The 23,885-nt window shown below is 43.0% G+C and overlaps 1 long non-coding RNA gene across 1 annotated transcript; it reads right to left on the bottom strand.

The window, feature by feature from the left end:
* Window positions 1–216: 216 nt before the first annotated feature.
* On the bottom strand, window positions 217–12,107 carry LOC124231817 (uncharacterized). Its single transcript, XR_006886692.1, has 4 exons — window positions 11,980–12,107; window positions 1,724–2,021; window positions 1,219–1,348; window positions 217–1,117 (listed from the first exon to the last, which is right to left on the bottom strand). It is a non-coding gene; the product is annotated as an uncharacterized LOC124231817 (long non-coding RNA).
* Window positions 12,108–23,885: the final 11,778 nt, after the last annotated feature.

Raw genomic sequence — 23,885 nt, 5'->3', positions numbered from 1 at the left:
GTTTCATTTCTCGGAAGAGTCGGTACTCATCATCAGCTATGATGAATGAGCCCCTAACATCCCCTGATCCCATTATATTGTGATTAATTGTGCCAGTTTAAGTCAATAATTCATTTGTTAAAAATAGGTCTGCAAAGTATCATTTGTCTCATGGGAGATATCAGAATAAAAAAAATTCATTTGATACTTCTCATTAAATTAGTGTTGGAAATTATATTGAAGAGCCCTGTTCATCAAATACTTATTGCAGGCTTATTTGATAAGAAGTTGTATTTGTCTAAAATTATATCTGCTAACTGTCGTAATGGTTTGCATTTTCCCTGTGTTAATGAAGGAATAAAAAGTCTAAGTACGTGCATGACTGGAGAAAAGAATGGGACTTGAAACTGGAATTAGAATCATTTCTAAATGGTGTGGTTTTCATTACATTAAAGTTTAAAAAAAGAAAGAGAGAAACAGAGTAGACTACCTTCTTCCTGGGTACTGTCCCTGGAGGTAGCAAGCTGGTTTCCTAAGAGACGGATCTTCCCCATTGTCTTTTTATCTAGAAGATATTATGTATTTTACATTCAGCCTCATTGGGCCCTTAAGACATTTTCAGCTATAAGTGATTCTAAAAGAAGATAGAAGTGAAGAGCAGCTCCACTGCAAATGATAATGGTCACCATCAAATGAGATACAGGATTAATATCTTAATATTTCCCAAGCAACATCACAGTAACTTTGGAAAGCCTCCCCAGATGCCCCTGAAACATTTGGATACGAGAGGGGAGATGATGACTCAGGAAATGCTCAGATAGATGCCTCTGGAGACCGGGTTGTTTCCTCGCGACTTGGGGTGCTTGAGGCTGGGAAAAGGCAAAGGAGAATTGAAGGGGGGTGACTCGAACACAATGGGGCAGAGCAATGAAAGTATGGGGCCAAGTACCAGGCATATATGGAGAACCTAATATTTGATAGAGGAAAGGAGAAAGAGAGCAAAAACTAGAAGGGAGAGAAAGAGGCAAGATATAAATGCGGGAAGGGAAGGAGTGAGAGGACAGAGAAAATTGGACCGACCTTAGAGGATTGTGCTCTCTGGCAGCAGCTCCTAATGGCCTGTCCTGAGACCAGCTACCTAAGTATAACACAAGAAGAGTCTTTGAATTTCAGAATCATGGGCTCTGAACTCAACCTCCCTCCCTCCCTAAATTCTTCTTATTAGGCTTGAGATAGTACCCAAGAGAATGAATTTTTACAATGGTCCTCAGAGAAAACCAGAATGGATGTTAGCTCAGTGACAATCTTCTCCCAGCAAAAAAAAATTCTGGTTATATTCTCTTTGATGCTTCGGAAGAGAATGGGAATCCTGAAATGGAAAACAAAAGAGGAAAGTTTTAGAGCCATGGTGAAAGTGGCCCCAACCCCTGGCAAGAGCAGGCAGCCTCAGGGCGAAGATATTTTCTGAAAACTTTTCTTTGGCCAGAAGGCTGAAAACATGGTTTCAGGTTCTATGTTATTTTGTGCTACAATGTAGTACCCTCCATTTCACCCCAAATACCACTAAGTCTCTTACACTCAATCGCATTGGGCTCATGCTACTGGCTGAATGAGGAAGGAAGGGTATGTCCACACATGGGGAGAGGGACAGCAGCTGTGGGAGGCTAAAGAGAAAGGAGAGGCCAGTGATTTATTCCAGAGTAGGAATTGGGTACAAAAGGTGATGGGACAGAGCAAGCCTTACCTTGCACTTCCCTTTAATCCTGGACTCTTCTGGATTCTTTAAAAATATCTGGGAGGGTATCAGAATTCCCACAGCCAATCCATATGTAGGCTTCTGTGACCTTCAGACAAGGGATTTCTACTAGAAAAGCATTTTACTTCTTTTACTCAAAATTCTTTCCAAGTGGTGACAGCAGTGAGATTGAGATGTCATCTGAGAGATAGAGAATCTGTTTTTCCTATGTGTCACCTCCTTCTGAGGCATTTCAGTAGCCATGACTTTTCTTACAATTTGCTCAAAATCTCTTCTTTTCTTCATCCTAAGAAGGCAAGTAAAAAAAAAGTAATACATTAATCCTATATTTCCCTTTAAAGACTACCATTTATACCTATCTTAACCACATTTCACCCATTTTTAGATGTTTGACAGATGTGGGGAGCACTGCCAGCATTTATGCTTCCCTCTCTCCAATTTAAGCCCCAGGCATAGAATTAGTGATGCATGAATTAACAGTGCGGTTTGCACCACCCATCATGGAGAAAGATGTTCTAATTCGTAATGGGCCTTAGAAATGCCATTGACCTAACTTATTCTGAAGATTTCTTGAGATAATCCTGTAACTTCAGCTTTATCATTTCCCTTTTATAGTAATCAAATTTGGGCAAAACCTAATCCCAGTCGTCTCTAAATAAGAAAAAGGGTCTTAGAATGTTGGAGCTAAAGGGAACTTCCAAAATTATCTAATGAAAGACCTTTTATTTTTTTAGACATGAAATTCTAAGCTTATAAATATAAAGTAACTTGACTAAGGGTATATATTCTTTAGTTTCATGTCTAAAATCAGAATGCATGAATCCCATTCATTTATTGATAAATATTTGTTAAAGGCCTGGCCCTTTCTGAACACTGATTAAAGAAAAAAATGAAAATATATAATCCCTTGGCTTAAGTTACTTATAGGGAGGAGATAAGTGCACAAAGAATTACATTTTCAGAAGTACAAGTTTCAATAATATGAATTTCAGTAATTTATCTTCCAGGGCATGGATGAGGAGAGGGGTAGAGCGGAGAACATGGTGACATTTGAGTAACAGTGATCGTGCCTTCTGATCCCTAAATCATGATAAAAATGGTATGTTTCTGAAACCAACGGTAGTGATGGTGGCTTACTCACATTTTGAACCTCTTTAAGGTGCTTGTGCTAGTAATTTGTAAACATAAACTTCAGTTTTAAATCTAACATCATCACCTCCAAAAGACTACCTTCATGGTATATTGATGGCACCATGACTCTCTTCAGACTAACAAATGAGTTGGCAACAGTCACATTCTCAAGGCCTTGAAGGGGACAGTTTGACCTTAGTCCCAGAGCAAAGAATTCAAAGGAAACATGGATCAATGGGGTCCTGAGATCCGGAAGCTCTGGAGGTTGGTAAAGATGGAATGAGGAAAGGAGTCAAAAAACAACTTTGGAAAGTCTGCACAGGTTAAGACCGTACTGAACACATCACCAGCTACTGAGGAATGTATGCCCTAAAACAGGGAGGGAAATTAGAAACCCAGCCAAGCTCCTACAGAGCAAGTCCGCAAATCCAGGTGCTTAAATCTCTCTCTGAATCCCGGATTCCTCTGGCACATAACTGGCATCACAATGGTTCTGTGGTGCCTGGCAGATATTGCACACCTCCTAAATCAAGCCACCTGGGATCTGCCCAAGCAGGCATTCCTCTCCCGCACAGTGGTCTCATTGTCTGGAGAAGACCTGCCTGTGTATTGACAGAAGGCTCTGAAAACGTAGCTTCTCCCTCCCCAACCCCACCAAGAAAGCTAAAAGAAGCAAACCTCAGGCCAAAAGCCTATGAATGCCCAAGAGGGGTTACAGGAAAGAGCTTTTTTTGATGGAAAGGCATGTATCATCTGTCAGGAGTGGGACAATAAAAATGCATTTGCCCAAAGTCATGGGAAGACGAGTGGTCCCTTACCCTTTATGAGGAGACAATGACCTTGATTATGGCTATCTGGCCAACTTTCTGGAGGCATTCAGCCAACAACCCCAGCTCCATGCTCCTGTGCCAGGACGGAAATGGTCTGAAGTTTCTAGACGTTTCTTGAGGTTATAGATCATGTTAGCTTATAGGTCATGTTCAACAAACCTCACATGCAAAGGAATGTTGGGATAATGGCCATGTTTAGAGCAAGAAGTATGTGTGGGGATGAAGTTATCCAGTTCTCTCCTCCCCTAAAAACAATCTTTCCTGAATGGTAGAAATTTAGAGAAGCAATAGCAAATGTGTGTTACAGAATGCGTATTTTGCTATGTGTAGGACCAGTTATGCATTTCCCCTTTTAAATTAGTGATAGAAAGCCTGCAACTATACTTTCAAAATAATGAAAGGCTAGCTCTGCACATTTCCCAGAGATGCCTTTTGAGAGATCTGAGAGACTTGATTGGCTGCCCAGAGACAGTCTATCTCTCAGACAGAGGAATGTCCTCTCAAGTGGATACCATGTCTCCTTTTATTAGAGAAAAGTCCGCACGTCTTCAATAGCTGAAGGGCTTCTGCATGCTCACAGCCTTAGACTAGGATAAACAGCATCTTGCTTTCTTTCCCTAGATATCATCTAGCCCTATACTGTCATTTGACAAACAAGGAAATTGAAGCTAAGAGGACTGATCTGATTTCAAAAGTGGCAGAGGCAGAGCTAAAACAACAATCCGAGACTCCAGACCACTAGACCAAAGCTTTTCATCCATGACAGTGATTCATTTAGGGGCGTGATTGACTCAGTAGCCAGCTCCACCGTCAACAGCATTGGTGAAAAGCTTAACAAGGAGGGAGATGAACATTGCAGAAAAATCTTAATTAATGGTATTCTACCCACAGTTTAATTTAGAACAAAGGTATTGTGGTCCTGCAGAACCTCCACAGGGTCAGCCTATTACATGGGAAGGACAGGGAGTGATGAAGTAGGGGTCTGTGTGCATGTGTGTGTACACACGCCAGGGTGTGCTGGCAGAAGAGTGGGCAGAATTGGAGACAGACCAGAAACACAAGAGAGGCCTTTCCTCATAGATTCTGATTTTCTCAACTTCCAGCAGAGCTGAGTAGGCAGAGAGCAGGGCTATGTCTTTGCTGGGTGCTTACTTTCCGCTGGGTTATTTTACCCCTTCCTGTTTTCCTCCACCTCTGTTTATTCAGGTTGAGTCCATGCTTGGGAAATGAGGGTGGGAGGAAATTCAAAGCTGTGTGCTGAGGCCTCAGTGCCTCCTCTGAGACTTCCAGGGCTGTGTTGGACATCTTCCTGTTTGCGAAGTTTTCCACCAATGCAACTGAGTAGGGAGTGAGCTACAGACCAAAGGTCAAGCTCTTGCACCTATTCAGGTTAGATGAAGAGTGCATAGTGGCTTTAGCGAAGATGGCACAAAAGGGAAAATTTTTAAATCCTAGCATGGGAAGAATGCTCCCTTGATATGTCTTGACCACTGACAAAGCAAGAAGATCTCTACATAAGCCTACCCTTACACTTTCCACTTGTACACAAGATGCTTCCAGCTCTCCATGACCACCTAGTACACCTAGTCTTTTCTGCATCCAGGAGAATAACCAGTATACCTTCTTGTAGCCGTGGAGTTTGGAAAGGAATTCATCAGTACTGAATACCTTTAATATGCCAAACTCTGTTCTTAACACTTTACATATAGTACCTCATTTTATTCTCATAGAAATTTGACAAGATGTTAACGCCATTGAGACTCAGAATCAATGCTTGAATCCATGTTTGCTTGTGCATTCTGTACCAATAAAATGTCATCGTTCCACTGTGACTGACACAACAAGGAAATGTGATTAAGAGGTGCCATGTCACCCCATACCAGAGAGATAATCTAAAGCAAGTCACTTAACTTCTAATTATGTCAATTTCCTCAGCAAACAACAAGGATAATAATAACGACCAACACCTACCTCATGGGCTGGCTGTGAGAACCAAATGAAATATTTTAAATGTAAATATTCAGTGAACCATAAAACATTAAGCAGATATTAGTTACTAGGAGAAGATTTCTTTTGTAGACGTGAGGATATTAGAAATGGATGAACTACATAAAAGTTACACTTTTGCAAGTCCATATAGCAGACTCAAAGACTAATCTTGTCCCACTGAGAATACAACTGGATTCCATGTGATCTTCCATGGCCAGCTTCTCATGAACTCTTCAATTCTTTACATCACTGGTTCTTGGTCCAATTACATCTAATGTTCTTTTTATATTAAGTATTTAAACCACTGCATTTATTATCCTGTAGTGAAATTCAAAAATAATATAACCTACCTCTACACATAATTTGAAAAATCATGTAGCACCATACTTGTAATAATGTGAAGGAGAAATCCAAGGAAAGGGTTTCAATATGTAAATACTCAACACGACTATTCTAGAAGACGGCACATAGTGTAGCATTCTAGAAGAAAGCGTGTAGTCTTCAGGTGCCTGTTCTTTTACATGCAATGGCAGGAAAGCATTGGCTATGAATGTGGACTGATACTGGAACATTTCATTATGATTCAAACAGTGCGGTGGCATTGTGTTAATGATATATGCTCTAAAATGATGAACAACTTTTGGTGAAGTGTCAAACAAACTAAAGTACTATTTTCTGTCAATTTACAGAATTGATGCTTTACTGAAAAATTCATTGAGTTTCAAAACAGTGTAAAAAATATTCTGGTGTTTATACATGACATAGATTTAGGCTCAGATAATTCTAAATAGGTCTTTTACCCAGATACATGTCCAGTGGGACATTTGAAAATTACATGTGAAACAAGGTAATTCTTTGACGTGTGGGGTTGCCCAGTGCATGGCAGGATGCCTGTTGTCCTTGGCTCCATCCACAATGAAATGCCAATTATGATGTTGATAAAAATACCCTGATGAATTCCCAACTCCCTCCGGGTGGAAGCCCTCCTCTTCTCCATTCATATTGAAAACCCCAGCTTTACGAGATTCCTCAGGCTGCAGGTACTCATCCTTCTGCCCGAACTCAGCTTCTCTCCTCAGGCTATCAGGATCTCTCTCCTTCATTCTTTCACCCTCAACCGCCCATAATCCAATGATTCAACATAACTGAGCATATCCTTCTCTCTTTACCTAACTTCTTTACTCTAGCCCAGAAAACTGGGCTCTCTTTAAACCATTTTGCTTCCAAACCAGAGCTCTAGGGTTGTTCCTGGAGGAGTCAGCAAGGCATAGAACTAGTTCTTAGAACTAGAAAGTAACATGGAAATCATTTAGTTCAACCCTTATAGATGATCCAACTGAAGCTTAAATATGCGTAGTGGCTTGCCTGAGGTCCCACAACTAGTGTACGTAGGTTCGGGACAAGAGCTTGAGTCCCTTGCGCTATCTCTATGCCATGCTCTGTCTTTGTCAATTACCCAATAAACCAAGCAACAAACGCCTATTAAGGTCACATATAAGGCACTTTGTTAGGAATGCCCTAAGCTTTCCAAGTTTAATGTATGGTTGGGGAGATAAGAAATGACAACAAAAAACAAGGATTCAGTTTAACAAAGTATATGTCTTATATTCCAGTTTTGCTCAAGACATTGTGCTACATGTTTCAGGAGAAACGAAGAGCAGCAGCAGCTTTGCCTACACTTCGTCTAGAGCACATGGTCTGGTAATGAGATAAGACCTTACTATGATACAATGCAGAATGAACAATATGCCACACAGAGAGATGTGGATGCTTTAAAAGGGGGACAAAAGCCAAGGAAGACTTCATGGTTGCCTTTGAGACAGATCTTGAAGGAAAGGTGGGATTTTTTCATGTGAAATGGCGATGTAAAAGAAGAAAATTCTTGGGTAAACTCACAAACAAAGACTCAGAGGAGAAAAAAGCACAAGGTTTGCTTTAGGAACAAGCAGTTCCATTTGGAGCACACAGGTTTCTCGAGTAGTTAAACTGGGCAAGGTCTCTTGGAGCTAAAGCTGAGGATTTCTTGAAAGTCCAGCCCAAAGCCTGCTTCTAAATCAATGGGCTATGGTGCATTGTGTTTCACTTGTCAGTTTATTTGACTGCCCTTCAAAAACCCTGTATGCTCTCAGTGTCGGGGGCTGCTCAGGTTCATCTATATCCTTACTTCTCCTTTTCCTTTGGTGCCTTTCGCTACACTACTTTTCCCAGCCCCACACAGTTCTGTCAGTGAAATGTGGGTAGAAATGATGTGTGCTTCTTCTAGACCTGGCCTCTCAGCCTTCTCATGTGTTCGTTCATGCGCTCCCTCTTCTGCAAACCAAGTGCAGAGGATTCGGGGGAGGTCTCCAGAGTTCTAGCAGATGACAAAGCCGCTAGATGGCAAGACTGGGCGTCAACAGTCTATGTGAAACTCTTCCCACTGCCTCAAATCTGCACTGAGCTGTCACTCTACCATATGGACCACTGAGATTTTGGAGTTTTACATTATAGCAGTTAGCTAATAACTCTATGTAAACAATACTGTGTCTTATTTTATCTACCTTCTGTAGGGCCTGGTGCAAAGTAGGAACTCGATAAATTTTACAAATGAATGAATTATTGAATAAATTATTGAGTGAATGAATTGAGTCATGAACACAGTTGACTTTAGAAAGCAACAAACAAATAACAGTATAAAGACAGACTATACTGGAATAAAGAGAATCTGGAAGTGAAGAGATTACTTAGGCAGGTGTTATAATAGTCCAAGAAGATGAGGCCCTGAGTCAAATTAGAGGCATCAGAAGTATAAAGAAGGAGACAGAGACGAAAGACATTCTGGAAATAGACTCTAAGGAAAATGGCAACTGATTAGATGCAATGATTACTGTAGAGAGAAATTTAAACACCGACTCCAAAATTTCAAGCCTATGGACAAAGGAGAAGAGTGGCACCATTAACAAAAATACCGAAGTTAGAAAGAAAGACGTTGAGGGAGGGCTGGTGGATGGGATATGATAACAACAGAGATGATAGCTCAACTCAGATGTAACTGAACCCGTGATGTTTACGCCCAGCAGATAACTGGAGATGTGCACCTGAATCTTCAGTGTGTAATGACGGAGCTAGACATGGCTATAGAAGACATGGATATGGGAGTGAAGCAGACCACTTAGAGAGAGAGTATAGAATGGAAAATAAAACCCAATAGGCAGAGCCTAATGAATAGCTTACAATTACAGAGTGGAAAAGAAAGAAGATATCAAATGAGTCTTTTAAAGGGGAGGAACCAGAATTATGCAGATTTCTGGAAGCTAGGGGAGGAGAGATTCTCTACAAGACCCAGTTTACAGAATGGATGAGGAGTGTGACTACTGGATCGGGAAACTTGTGGAATCATGGTCTCAGAGGAACTAAGAAGGGAGGGGGTTAAGAGCATAGGTGGAAAGACTCACTGGGATTAGGAAAAAGTGCAGTCCTCTCTCTCCGTGAGAAGAGCAAAGAAAGAGATGGCGCATGAAATACCAAACAAAGAAAAAGCAGAGGTGCTTAGTGAGAGGCAAGACTTTGAAGGATCCCAGGTCAGAGAGCTTTATCATCTCAGAGGGTGAAAGACAAGGCAATCCCCTGAGAGTGAGAGGAGGAGGAGACGGGGGTGGAGCCGGAGAGGGGAGGGAGGTTGTGGAAGTACCACTCAGAACCTAACAGGAAGCCAACCAGAAATGAAGGACGGCCAAGACCCTGATAAGATTTAAAAGTTGCTTTAATGAAATGAGGAAGTAAGAAAAGTAAAGCAGAGAGGAGGTTATGCTCTCACAAAATGTAAGAGCTCGAGATGTAAGTGGAGGAATTCTCAGTGATGATAATAATAGCAGTTAAAGCTAAAACTGATTGTAGTATTTAAGTGCCAAATAGTATGCTAAGCAGTTTCTATGTATAATCTCATTAAATCTTTACAATACCCCAGTGAGTAGGGCATTATTGTTATTATCCCATTTTACAAATGAATAAATTAAGATGGCTGAGCCATTTGCTCAGAGGCACACAGTGGCAGACCTAGAATTCAAACCTAGTCCCATTAGCTCCAGAGAACTTAAAGCCAACTGCCCAAGATGATCTTGACTGTCCCCCAGGTAAGCAGCTCCGTGGAGGCAAGACAGAACTCCCTGAGGCTCTGGAACTTGAACTGTGCCTGAGTACGGAGCTGGGAGGATGATCAATTTTTATGTTGGAGTCCCCTGGACTTTAGCAAGGAAACAAAGACTGTGAGCCAGATGCTGGGGTCATTAAGGAAAGCAATGATCTTAATTGCTTGCATTAAGGAAAGCAAGGTATATGAATTTCAACTTTGCACGGTTGTTGGATAAAGGTCACAAAACGATGGTTGGGAGAAGTGGTGGAGAGAACGGCTGTGCCAACACCACCTTCTGTCCAGTTAAGGAAAAGGAATAAGAGAAGGACATGTTGGAGATGATTACAAGAGAAACATGTCTTCAGAGAAAAGGCACAGGTTGCCTAATGCTAGGAGGTGGGATGATGTACAAAAACTTATTTGGACAGATCTGTGAGTTTTTTTTAAATATAAAGAGTCCCAAGGGATAGAGTGCAGAGTTACAAATTAGACAGATATAAGACAAGAATTTAGGACTCTGGATAGGAATGAAAATAAAGGCTAAGGTGGAGAGAGGATGAAATTTGGGATTTAAGACTATAACTTTAATGGCCAGGGTTTGAGAAGAAGAGGTGGAGAGAGACCTGCGAGCAGTAGTGGAAGGGGAATGGCGACTGGGCACACATCAATTAATGTAGCAACGGTTGGTTCCACATGACCACCACTAGGGGGAGCTCCAGCCTACTTCTCACCTAATCGTGCAGAGGTTAGGAGCACAGATTCAAATTCTCAATCTACCCACCAGCTGTATGACTTGGATAAGCCACTTATCCTTTCTGTTAAATGAAGATGATGAATGGAGACTATGGTAGTCATTCACAGAACAGTGGTGAGAATTAAATGAGATACTACATGTAACATACTTTTACATAGTAAGCCCTGAAGATACACGGTCAGCACAGTCCTGAGGAGAGGGAATTCCGCTGGGCATCAGAAATAAGACCCTGAGTACTACTGAGCAATGTTGCCAAGGGCCTTGGTGTTCAACATGGCAAGGGAAACTGTTAGCAGTGGTTGACTCTACCTTCTAATTCTTTAGGAATTATCTTTCTCTCCAGCAAGACCATGTGGCTCATGTGGTGCAAACAGGGTGAAGCTGCCTCAAGTTTAAGAAGAACTCACTGGCGGAAAGGCCAGGATCAGGAGTTCTGAGCCTTTCTAGACCTTCAGATGAAAGCTTCTCTTTCCTTTGAGGCCTGGGTCACCCTTCCTTGCCTCTTCTACACAGTCGAGTGGTGAGATGTGGGGGTTGGGGGGCGGGGCTCAGGGAAGGGCCAAGGAGGCTCACGGCCTGCCTCCGGCCTGGCCAGGGAGGGCCCGCGGCTCAGGCAAGGTCCAGCTCGACAGTCCTAGACCACAGCAGGCGTGCACACCTGGAGAGCTTCAGGCTATGAAGACGGTCTGATTATACCAAAGTGATGAGAAAAAGAGCCTTTTCCACTCTTTGTTTCCATTTCTAGAGCCAATCTCTCAGCACATTTTTCTCTCAGCTTTTGAGGGGGCTGCCTCCACATGCATTGATTTGGAATAAGAATAAGGTCTGCCAGGCACGCCCAAAAGCCTGGAGAAGCAGCAGGGAACTTCCTTGAAGTAACTGCTTACAGCAACAGTACCTTCGAGAGGGTCCTGGGCCCCCTCATTATCATTTTATTACATTTCTCTCCTCTGCACCCTGAGGACTTTCTCTGGGATAAACATAAGACCAGTCACTTTAGAAATAAAATGTGTTTTTCATTAAAACTCTATTCTGGCCCCTCCAGTCCCAACAAAGCATTTCCCTCTTGATCTAATTGGGTTTCAAGTTATCAATGATACTGTTTCTCTTCAAGGAAGTAGGACGCCCCGTGTCCTTCTAGAAGCCCTCCTACCACCAGTATGAAATGAAACTTCCCTTTGGGAAGGTGTGAGGAAAATATAAGAGGGAGGGCTGTTCAGGACTTAGAGAGGAAGCCTCTCATTATCCTTGTAGGACTCTTCATTCACATTCCTTCCTCTTACCCTCATCCAAACATTTCCCCTGCCCCCCAGGTACTCTCCCCAGTGCTGTCAGGCAAGAGAAATACACACCCAGGACTATAAAAAACATGGCCTATTAGCCTGCCCAAATTGGAGGGATCTAGAATTTGTTCCAAGAGCAAACTTACTGGAGTTCTCCACAGAGAAAATCCAAGTGGATACATCCCAGAGCAGGCCAGTCTCCATCGGCACTCCTGTTCAGAACAGCAAGCAGAGAGCCACGGTTGACACAAGCACCTGCACAACAAAATCCCTGCCTGTCCTCACAGCGGTCCTCGACGCTGGCTGCTCAGTACAATGGCAGAGTCAGGATTTCAAACCAAGTTGTTTTTTACCAAAACTCAAGTTCTCTTACTCAGGCCAACCGCTCCGCCCCTGGGACAACTAGCCACATCAGAGCTTTCTCCTCCAAAAGGAAAGGCCCTAAAATGTTCTCTGTTGATCACAGTGTTTCTTCACCAGCCAATCTCCTTACTCAGCGCATTCTGAGCCCTTAACTACTACCACCTTCCAGGTCAGTACCTCAAAGGATTTACAGGGTTTCACTGCAGAAAGCTTACTTTGCAGTGGCCAGGGAACAGAGGGAAGTGTCATCCTCTACTTTGTTAACAGGTGTTTCTGACTAGCCAGCAAAACTTGTGGTTGTGGGTAGGGCCGTTCTGATTAAAAACATTGTATGAACCTTAAGAGAATATCCCTTAAAGGAATACAAAGAAAGGATCCAGCTTGTTCCGTGGGAGGAGAGCTCGGCCAGCTTTGAGATACGAGCTTCCAGGAGAAAGGCCACAGGTCTGGGGTTCCCACTGGGTCCTGCTTCCTGAAGCACATATCTTTAGTACACTGGGGAAAACACACCTGAGCTTCACTGGGCTGCCATTGGCTTGATTTAAAGAAAAATGTGTCCAAGCATAAGCAGATTTCCTTCTCTCTCTCTCTGTGAAAATGATTGAGGAAGAAGGAAATGAGAACTATTTCTAAACATGACAAATGTTTACATTTTAATTATTTTCAATTACATCCTTGCACACCATCAAAAAAGGTGCAAGAAGATATTTAAGAGGTAAATTTGGTGTAAATTGATCCTAGTCTAGAATACGAATAACTCACATCACGATGAGCTTAGACCACTGACTAACAGGCATGGGTTTTGCCCAACATCTTCCATGTTGTCATAATCACCTTCTTAACTTAAATGTTCTTATATCCACCCAAAGTCCCTACTCTCCTTTTACTTTGTTACCTTTCCTGGTCTAATAAGTTGTTCAAACAGTGAATCCTGGGCTAGTAAATCTGCCAGTGGTCAGAAAACAGGGTGGACCCCCTTTCTGTGTATTTGGGACCTGGGCCCCAAGCTGGCCAGAGCTTCTGCTTCGGACACACAGAAGTCTGCCCCACATCCAGAATCTCGTGAATTATGCATAATATTTTTCTACTTTAATGTCAAAATTATCATCCATATTACTGTTTTCCAGTCCTGTTTTGGTGCTGGTGATTTCATTCTAATGGACTGATATGGCCACAAACATGATATAAATAGATAAATGCACTTTGTTACTTTCCTCAGTCCAGCAAAAGACAGGACACCAGCAAGAACAAATTTTTGATGGAGAGACACTGCAGCCACTTAGGCCCCAAGCCAGGGTCTTTCTAAAAGCAGGAATCTGAACCTAAATACCAAGTTTGGGATGGCCTTTTGCTAATGGCCTGATTACTTGCCTCCCTTTGTCAATGAAAGACTTCAGTCTCGAGGGTCAGCCTGTGGTGAAGCTGGACGTAGCTTTTCTGTTGACCGAGATATCTCAGAACCCCTGAGGTCATCCAGAAAGACATGATGGGGCCACTTTACATTGGGGAGCCACCTGTAAATCCAGCACCCCATTTCAGGGGACAAGGTAATAGGCAATGAGCAACTGCTTTCCTTCTCCAACAGCTTTCTGCCTCCTTTACTTGATTGCTGCTACCGCAGACTGCTCCTTAATGCTCTAAAACAGAAGACTCTGCCTCCTGCTGTGAGACGTGAAGATGCCAAGAGCCCACTGCCATCTCCAACCCAATGGGGTGCACAGGGCGCTGTCTGGATCGTGTGTGCCACTGGCCAAACGTGGAGCCATTTCTTGGTGCCTTAGCTATAGGGATGGGGCTAAGGTGGGTCAGAACTATAGGAGGTTTGGGGCTGATTTCTGACTATAATGCCAGTTGCCCAGGGGACAGGAGAATCACACACAGATGATCTGATCTGATTTTTAAGAAGTGGCTGATTAGTTCACTTGTTTTAACAACCCAATCTGATTGACTAGGTGGCAATGCATCGATTTTATGGCACTGCCTGAATCAATTTGAATAAAACCATTTAGTGCCACATAGAAACACAGCTGAATTCAGGCAAATAGGATGAAATCTTTCCTCTAAGCTCTTGAGTAATAGAAAATAAAACTACTTAGATGAGGCCTCTACTGAGAAGATTATGTCTATCAGCCTAAACCGACTCTGGTTTCAATTCTTTCCTAACTCCCTAACTCCCTAACTCCCTAAACAGAATTCTACCTCTTTCCTAGTTTCATTCAGCAGGATCCCCTTTTTTACATACATTGAGCTCCCAAACAGGATATTTGTGATTGCAATAGATAAAGACAGAGCACCCCAGGCATGTGCATAAACTATCAAAAAGTTTCTTTCCAGGCCGTGATGAAATCCCTGACCTGTGACCCAGGGTCAAAGACAGATTGATTATTTCCTGAAATAAAATTGATCCAATAGGATTATGCTAAATGTGGATTCTAAGAGATTCTTGGCCAGCAGCATTTGACTAACAACTACTTTCTAGCTTTATTCACAGTCTACTCCTTTGTCGTTAAACAAAAGAGAGATCCAAGGGGAGGTTTAAGACTATCTGGGGCTTTTCCCTTGACCATCCCCTGAGCTAATGTCCAGTTCTATACTCCACTACTCCTCAGCTCTCTTTGACGTCACTCAAACCCAAAGGCCAGTTGATGATAATCTTCATATGATTTGGGTTAGCAGGATATTTCTAATGACCATTCTAATTGCTGGCTGTGTCCTCCCTGCATCTCGGTTTTCTCATCTGTAAAGTGAGATGGTTGAGCTGAGTCATCTCTAAGATGGCTTCCAGCACTTGCATTGTATGATTTTAATAGTATCTTACGCTGGTATTTGCATAGCACATTAACGTCTTGTAAAGCAATTTTCTATCTATAATCTGTGCTGCTCCTTCTCTGTTGTTCCAGGAAAACATACCTTTCAGTTTCTTCAGAAGCGTTGCCCTGTTAGATGAGATATCCAGAGTCCATCAGCCTTATATGTTAATATGTTAATATGACTGCCGTCGTGCTGACCATTGAGCTCTCAGCCGGTTCTAGCTTCCTTGTGCATGATAATGCCCTGCTTGTGTGAGAGTTAACACCACCTGTCAGCATTCTCGATGTGGAAAAGTGGCATGAGGCCATGAGCTTTAACCATCTTGTGTTGAAAGACAGAACTTTTCTTCCCTATAGTTCAGTTTTTATCAACGCCTTAAAACGCAGCCAAGGCACTAAAGAGGGGGGAAAAAAAACCTTGGAAGGTTTTTGTACTTTTTCTAAAAAAAATTCTCTTTCATTTTCACCATTACCAAAATCGCCTCCAAACACACAGACCCTACAGTATCCCTATTAAATTATATAGAGCAAGTCCAGCCCTTGACTGTCAGCGGGGCCCATCAGTCCTAATTTATCGCCCCAGGAAACACAGTACAATTATGGTAATAAATAATAATAGGATTCAGTACATGACAACATGAATGATGGAGCCTCTCAGAATTCATTTACATTGCTTTGTGTTGCAATCATCATGCCTCTAATGTAATGCCAAGCAAATGAGCCCCTTTGAATATTGTGCAATCTATTGCAAGTCAACTGGCACAAAATTCACTCAATAAATCATGTTCAAACACATGCCTGTAATGACAGGTAAATCAACAATGAAGTAATTGCATTTAATGTATTGAAATACTGGACAAAAAACAGTGACCTCAAAGTGACTTTTTGTTAAAGGTATGATATAGTTGCAACAGGGAGTGAGGTCCTTCCTGAGAGGCACTTCTTGCTTAGATACACATGCCAGAACTGATGATGCTGTTCCCCACACAGACCTTGATTTACCACCTTCTCTCTGCAGTAATCACAGGACCAGGCTGCCAGAGGCTTCAAGGAGGTGTTCGCGAGGCTGAACACAACAGTCACAGGTGATGGTGGAAAACGGCCTCTAGCCCAGCAACCACTCTTCTGCCTGAGCTGTCACCAAGCTCTGATTTTTGTGGCTAACTCAAAAGGCAGCCAGATGGGGAGGAAAGAGCACTAGGTCGGGAGTCAGGAGGTCTGTATTCCTGTCCCAGCTCCAGGATTAAATAAATCACTGTATGACTCGAGCCAACTCACTTTGCCTCTCAGTCCTTTGTCTGTACAATGAAGTAGTTGGACTGTCATCTCTAAAATTCATGGCAATTCTAATATTCTATGCAGCTCTGATTCTAATTAGAGGTCTTCGCATTGAAGCAGGCAGAAAAAAGGTCCCCCCCTGCTCTTGAGTGTTGAAGGCACTGGTTTGAACCAGCATGCATCTCTTCATCATTTCTGTTGGTTAGGCCAAGTGTATGTGCTTCTAATTTCTGTGAAACTTGGGCCTGCCCCTTTCTGGGCAAGCAGACAAGTCTGAAAATAGGGCCCCAGGGGCCATGTGGATGGATAACAGACAACATTGAAATGACAACTTTCCCCACATTCCCCATTGCATCCACCCCAGCTCCCCTCTTCCCAGGGACAACGTCAAGAAGAGATGAAGCAGAGCCTCTGCTAAGCCAAAGGCCACTTAAGGAACTTTCCTGCTCTCATGAAAAACTCATTCTTGGCTGAACGGCTCCACAGCCCTCCCCCACTAACAAACATTCCTCTTTATCCCTAACTCTCAGTCCCTGACTATTGTCAGAGGAGATCTCACAGACTCCATAATCTTGGAGATGAGGAGAAGTGGCAAAGGATGGAGGAAGTCGCACTAAATTTGGAGTAAGAAGATCTGGTGTCAAGGCCTGGCTCTATAGTTTATTTGACATGTGACTTTGTGCAAGTCCCTAACTCTCTACACCTCATTACTTCATCAATAATAATACTTGTTGTGCCCACAATGACGTTGTCATGAGGACAGTGTGACGTATATGTGAAAAGGTCTTGTTAGTTGTAAAGCATGATACCAAAAGTTCATTTTTAGACTAATTGGGGTAAAAGAAACTCTGAGACCAGTGTACTGTGTTCTGCACTCAGACAGCGCTTCTTACATAAAAAAAATCATCATGTTTACTTATCTGTGTGTTGTTACTGTCTGGCTCTCCTCATAAGGGTGTAGGCTAAAGCGGAGTTTTGAAGATATTATTATTATTCATATATTAGCAGCACCTAGAACAATTTTATCAGTATTTTATCGAATGAACGAAGGAAGGAAGGATACATTTTATTTCCTTTAGGAGATTATAATATAATACTGATCTTGAAGATATTTTTAGAAAAAAAAATTTGATGCTGCCCTACCCCAATCCTATCATCACAGCCTCCTCCCTCATTCTCTTTTGCTGCTGAAATGTGGCAGTTCAGTGAGAGATGGCTTTCTCAGCGATGGCCCCTACTGGAAGGATAGCAATCGGAAAGACTTTTAAGCCCATGGAGATGCCTTCTGAGGCCAAAGCTGGGCTACAGTTTCCCAGGCAACCACAATCCAGAAAGAGATGGCCCATTTCAAAGCAGGAAGGGATCTGGGAAGCTGGAAAATTCCCAAGCATTTCCATATTGAGAGGTGTGGAGAGTCAAGGTAAATATAACCATCACCAGCCCTGAGTGAAAATTAGCAGGTTTCCATTCTTAGTGTCTCACATCGCCCATAGGCCCTGTCTACCTTCTCTTGGATGCCTCTCTGTCACAGAATCATGAAAGCTTACTCAGATTTTGCCTGCTTTCAACTTGTTAGGCAGACCCGTACTCTCTTGATAGCTCCCATATGACATACCCTGATTAGCAAGACAGCCCCAGGCAGAACAAAAGACCCAGTAACCAAGGCTAGTGGGTGGGCAGGCAAAACTGGGGTCTGTGGAAGGGAAGAGAAAGCAATAGAGAAACTTGAATTTTAGAGAATTGTTGCCAGTTGTGGGATGTTAGAAGTGCTCACAAAATATGGGAGCATCAGGAATGAAGGGACCCAGCTTCTCCATCTGCCCCAATGATTAATGGGCTGGAAGTTTGGGTCCCTGCTGGTAAACACCTACTGTATCCATCTTGGGGTTTGTCAACACAGGGCTGGATTCAGATTGTTCCTGGAAGCAGGACAGGTGTTTGGCAGGAAATGGGGAGCAGCAGCTCAAAAACCATACCCCCACCCCTGGGATTCAAAGGTCCCTTCATAAAAAAAGCCAGCAGGAAGCTGAGTCAGGGTTAAGGAGAGGGAGATGGCACCATATGTCACAAAGTAACCTCAGACTGAAGGAACAGTTTTCTCAGAAGTCCCTTTCACTGAACACATTGTTTAATATCTTTATGGGAGGCAATGGATTTTAGTCTGACTAGTTAGGATTATGGTTTATAAAAATCCCCAAACCCTCACTATTCAAAATATCACCCCGTCTCCTCAGTTCAGCTTCCCCAAAGTCTGTTTTCTTTTCCCCTATTTCCACTCCCAGCCCTTGCCCCAGCCCTCTTCCACCCCGTCATCCCATTCCTCTCAGGAGCTCAGGACAGGAAATAAACTCCTGCCTCTTGTCATTTTATTAGGCAGTTCCCAAGAGCCAATGAGCGAGCAGCAGCCCTGGCTGTGAAATGGCTCCATCAGCTTGATGAATGACTGGGGCTCAGCAACCATCAGCTCTCCCGCTGACTCCCCAAAGTGCACACACAGCCCAGCTGGAAAAGAAAAAGCAAGAAAGGGACACCAGAGAGCCCTGGACAAACACAAGGGCCAAGGACAAAGCGAGAGGAGCAAAGCCAGCCTTCCCGGAGAATTTACACCCAGCCCTGACAGGAGGGCCACCACCCACTTCCCTCATCAGAGGAATCCTTTCAGAGAATGAGCAAGCTGAAGGGGAAAAGTCTGAATCCAGAACTTCCCACAGTGCTAGAAAAAAATGGCAGGATCACAAGAGGACTCCTCTTCTTGAAGAACACCTACCTCAAGCACGCAGTTGGGAAGGAAACTACTCTAACTCCTCCCTGCGTTGTTACCTCACCACCACTGGCACTTGGTGAGGAGAAATCATGACCCATGATGGCCTAGGAGCCCTAAGGCTTCAGGCAAGTAGGGAAGGAATCTTAGTAGCTGAGTGAGATGCCTATAAGCTTTAAGACAGTTTTCCATAGCCAGGGGCATTCACTTGTTCTGTTTTCTGTAACACCTCTTTCAACCCTACTTGCTACCAATCATACCTCTGCTGAAATGGACTGAGACTCTATTTTCTACTTGTCAGTCACCTTCCAGAATTCCAGCCCAAGTACTGACAGCAGACTGTGCATGTAGATAAGGGATTAAGAAGGGAGTGAACTGGAGCACGGGAGTGAAATGGCACTCTAACATGGATTTTGATCCAGAATTCAAAGTGCCTTTGTTTTCCCTGAAGTATAAACACTTAGGGGATTACCTTTTTTCTAATTATTTTTTTAAATTTTCATCTGAAACTTTGAACTTTGGAATTCTGGGCTGTCAATGATGAAGCAGTCTCATCTTTGAGATAGTTTCTACTTAGAACCTTTTTAAAAACAGAAATCCCTGAGTATTGAGAGCTTGAGATCAGCCTCCTGAGTGATGGGCGAATCTCTCTCCTCGCATTTTTCCGGAATCAGCCACAAAACAAGCACCATCTAAACTCAGGAATAGTAAAGGAGCCAAAGAGACCATATGGATCACTGAGTCCACACCGTCATTTTACACACGATGCGACTACGGTCTAGAGAGATTAACAGTTGATGTGGGGAGGTAGGAATAGATGTGGCAGAACTGACGGATCGAGGGCTCACGTCCCTAGACTAGGGTTCTTTCCAAAATAGAACATTTGTCCTGGCAGTTGACAATTGAAAAGCTGTAGGCCAAGATGAGTGAAAGCAAGCAACTTGCTAACTTAACTAACCAAAAAAGGGCTGAGCTGAATGCTGGGAAATGTTTCCTAAAGCCTGTTCTACAGAAGTAGTAAATTTTGAAATGCTGCACCAAGAAGGGTGAGCATACTATAAGAGAAATCTTTCTGTAAACAAACTTGCTTAATTTAGCTTAACCCAATATTCTCTAAATTTCTTTAATTAAAGCTCTCTCTCTTTCTGACTCTCCTATTGCATAAAATTTATTAACATAATACAAAACTTATTACAGAGAACACACTTTGAGACATGCTGGTAAAGGAAAGAGGATCACACTCTGGGTGTGGGATTTAATTATGCTCCTAATCAGTTTTGAACCTTGGCAGCTCATGTAACCCTTCTGGGCCTCAGTTTCCTAATCTCCTAAATGGTGGTGTAAGGAGTGTGATGATGGACAAGATAAACCCCAAAATCGTTCCAGTTCAAAATGTCTGTGGTTACCTGAAGCTGTTCAGCCTTCCCAGCAAGGCTGGAGACAATGCCAATCAGAAAGCTAGAGGGCTGGCCCCATTCAGACAGCTTCAGAAGGAGACTTGAACTTGATAGTCTTCTGTCCCAGGAGGAGGTAAGGAAAGGAAGAACGTAGAACACCAGATTCTCTAGTAAATGAAAACGCCAACGGCCTCAGGAGGTGCTGTTGTGAGCAGCAGCCATTGCCAAGGTAAAGCCATTCTCTTGCTGAACTACACTTAACTAAAAAAGCCTTCCATTTATTAAAATGAACTTTCCATGATGAAGTCAACAAAACATGTAACTCTCTTATTAAACACTCTCCCTTTTCCCTTCCTTCCCAATGCTGAAATAACCCACAGATGCACCCCACAGGGGAGATGTCACCCGGTTTCATAGGAAGCTCAAAAAGAGCTTCTCCTTTCAAATCACACGACTCTTTGAAGCTTTTCATTTTGTTTTATCAATAATTATTAACCTTTCCTTTCCTTTTTTTTTTTTCCCCCCCCCCAGGGCTCACTCTGCTGCGGGCCAACAGCCTGGCTAAGTGTCTGGGTCATCCACCAGCAAGTGTTCTGTGTTCTTTTTAAAAACATGCTCACATGTTCTGGCTCTTATTTCCTGAATGGTCCCAACACCTGGAGTGATCAGAGTCCAAAAATGTCAGGCCAGGAAATTGAGTTCTTCTCGAGTCCTGGCTGGGTCATTTAGATATTGGAGGATGAATGTGCTTTGCAACTAACTCTCTACAAGTCCAGGGCCCTGCCAAGGAATTCAGGAGACACTGGAGCTGGCAAGGAAGGAGGGGAGAAGCCTCGGATCCATTGGACAAGGAGTCGGACAGCGTGTGATTCACCGCAAATCTTTCCTCATCTCCTACCAAGCAAAAGAAAACTAAAAATCACTCTCCCTCCTACACACACACAAAAGGAAAATTTTTTAAAGAGAGAGAGAGAGTAAAAAACAAATCTGGAAGTATTTTTGAAGGCAAAAGGCTGTTTATTGCTGCCAAAGTGCTGATTTTTTTTTTTCCTGCCTCTGGCAATTCTGTGAGAATTGGAGACTTCAGCAGAGAAGAAATCCATTCACTTGTCATCACATAAAACCTCTGCGTTCCACAGAGGAAATGGCAAAATTTCCCCCTTAACTGGATTTGTGAATTCTTACTGGGGGTTTCGAGAAGGGGTGGAGTAGAGAAGGTCAAGCTGCCCTCCATCCTGACATGGGTGACTCACTCCGTGCGGGATGGGAGGGAACGGTCAGTGCTCCAAAGAGGTCTTATGTCAGCAGGAGACAAAGGTGGACAGGAAAGAGTCAGGATGGGACAACCACAAGTCTCCGGCCCAGGCCAAGATGGAAAGACTCCACGCCGCATCACCGCGGAGGGTTCCATCGAAACTTGTTTTAAATTACTAGAACAGCGGGGATTTTTTCTTCCCCCTGGAGCATATCCCATGGCCTTTTTAATAATGACTGTTTGGAACAATTTTGCTTGTTATTGAGTTTAGCACATTCTACAGTCACTGCGCTCAGCACAGTATTCATTTCCCCCTCTCCACCTTTCCAGCAAGAGATTTTTTACTGCTCATCTACTACCTGTCCTATTGGCTTTATCCCCGACTGCAGAGACAGTGAAAATGGCGGAGGGGAACTAAAGACCGTCCAGTCCAACCACAGCTTCTTATCAGGTCAGATAGCCATTCTGGCCCTGTATGTGACTTCACCTCTTTCTCAAATTCTCTTTGCTGCACTCTTATCTTCCGTTTTTATGTTAGAGTGTGGCAACTGCAATATCCCTAAGAATCCTGGTATCAAATTCGCCTGAATTTCAAAGTGCTGAGGTCAAGATCCAGAAAACTTGAAACCAGAGGAAATTAGGTTGCTGGGATGCTGGGATTGTTTATTATACTCTCAGCCTTAATTAGGTGTAAGTAACATCTTGTCAGTGTTCTGCCACATATGCTAAAGCTGTTGGGGCAATTTTACTGAGTCTGACAGCTTAAATCAGAAACAAGAGAGTCGACATGTCAATGATGGGGCTGGACATGATGGATATATTAAGAGGAGTCTGGAAAACTCTGGACTTCATTATATCGACTCCACTTCTCAAAAGTTTCTGTCAAAAGAATCTCAGCCTCCTTGGAAAAGCTCCTCTGGGATCTGATTACACCCAATTACAGAGCCTCCCACAGCCCCCTGGTCACAGGAGGGTTTCTGCAATGGATTCATTGGAAGAGTGATGGAGGGAAGAGGAGAACAGGGAAATTGCTGATTTTGGTCTAATTTCTACAAATAGATCTATTGAGATTTAAAAGGTGCAATAACTTGACATTTTGGGTAAGTTAAAAACTGCTTAAAAATTGGTTTGCAGGTTGTTTCTCTTTCCATCTTGGCCCCAAGCTATTTTCAAAATGAAAAGAATGGGATCACGTCCTGAAAACTGAGGTGGAGTTGAAGGCAATGATAAAATTTTAAGGATGACACAGAGGAAAGTGATAATCTTTTGAAAGTGTTAGAGGCACACTTAACTGAGGATTTCAAGTTTCTCAGAGGGAAAAAATGAGGACAAGGGAAAAAGAACTTTTGCTCAGGAGATTGGCACATTATCAAGTTGGCCTGAACATGAGTCTTTCTTGCCCAGTCCCAAAGGGGCCGCCCTCTGGAGGCATCTACAGCCAAGACCCCAAGTACTCACACAGCCCGAACTGCCACTGGCATGTCATTTTAAGTGGAGGAGAATGTTTGCTCCTTAGGCCAAGGAAAGAGGGGGTATAGCAATGAGGGGCATACCTGGCCCTGATGATACGGCGCCACGTTCCTGGATAATTAATTATCTGGTGGCTAAACAAGAAGGCTGAGCTCCAGCTCACAGCCAGTCTGCACTACATAGAGCTCAAACCTAAAAATACACACAGCCTCAAGAGTGCCCTTACTAAAGAATACCTCCTTCCTCCCCCTTTCCTTTTAGGAGGAAGAGTTGTCAATCAACGGTGCGTGCTTACACTGATGAACTACAAGATTCAGACTTGCTGTAAAGACTTGTGTCTACACACTAGAGTGAGTGGAAGCCTCTCTAGGTGGGAGAATCTCTGTGGATTGCAACACATGAGAACTTCCAGCTTGCCAATGGGCCTTTCTTTCTAGCCATTTTGGCTGATGGTCCATATACACTTTTTGTGATATTAGGCAGAGGTGCTGTGGCCTGCCAATGTTGACATTGCTTCAGAAGTTTAAACAGATGTTGCCAGAGTTTTGAAGCAAAGAATAAACTTCAGTGTAATGGCTTGGAAACAACAGTGGGAGGGAAAAGCACTTAGACATTGCTTAGTAAGGAAAGGGCCATGTCTTTAGTTTTTTTGTTTGTTTGGGGTTTTTTTGCAAGAAAAAAAGCATCCATTATTCAGTTGAAAAGCAATGGGTCATTT

This window comes from Equus quagga, chromosome 22 (assembly GCF_021613505.1).
Source record: "Equus quagga isolate Etosha38 chromosome 22, UCLA_HA_Equagga_1.0, whole genome shotgun sequence".
NCBI lineage: Eukaryota > Metazoa > Chordata > Mammalia > Perissodactyla > Equidae > Equus > Equus quagga.
This window is presented reverse-complemented; position numbering and strand designations above follow the sequence as displayed.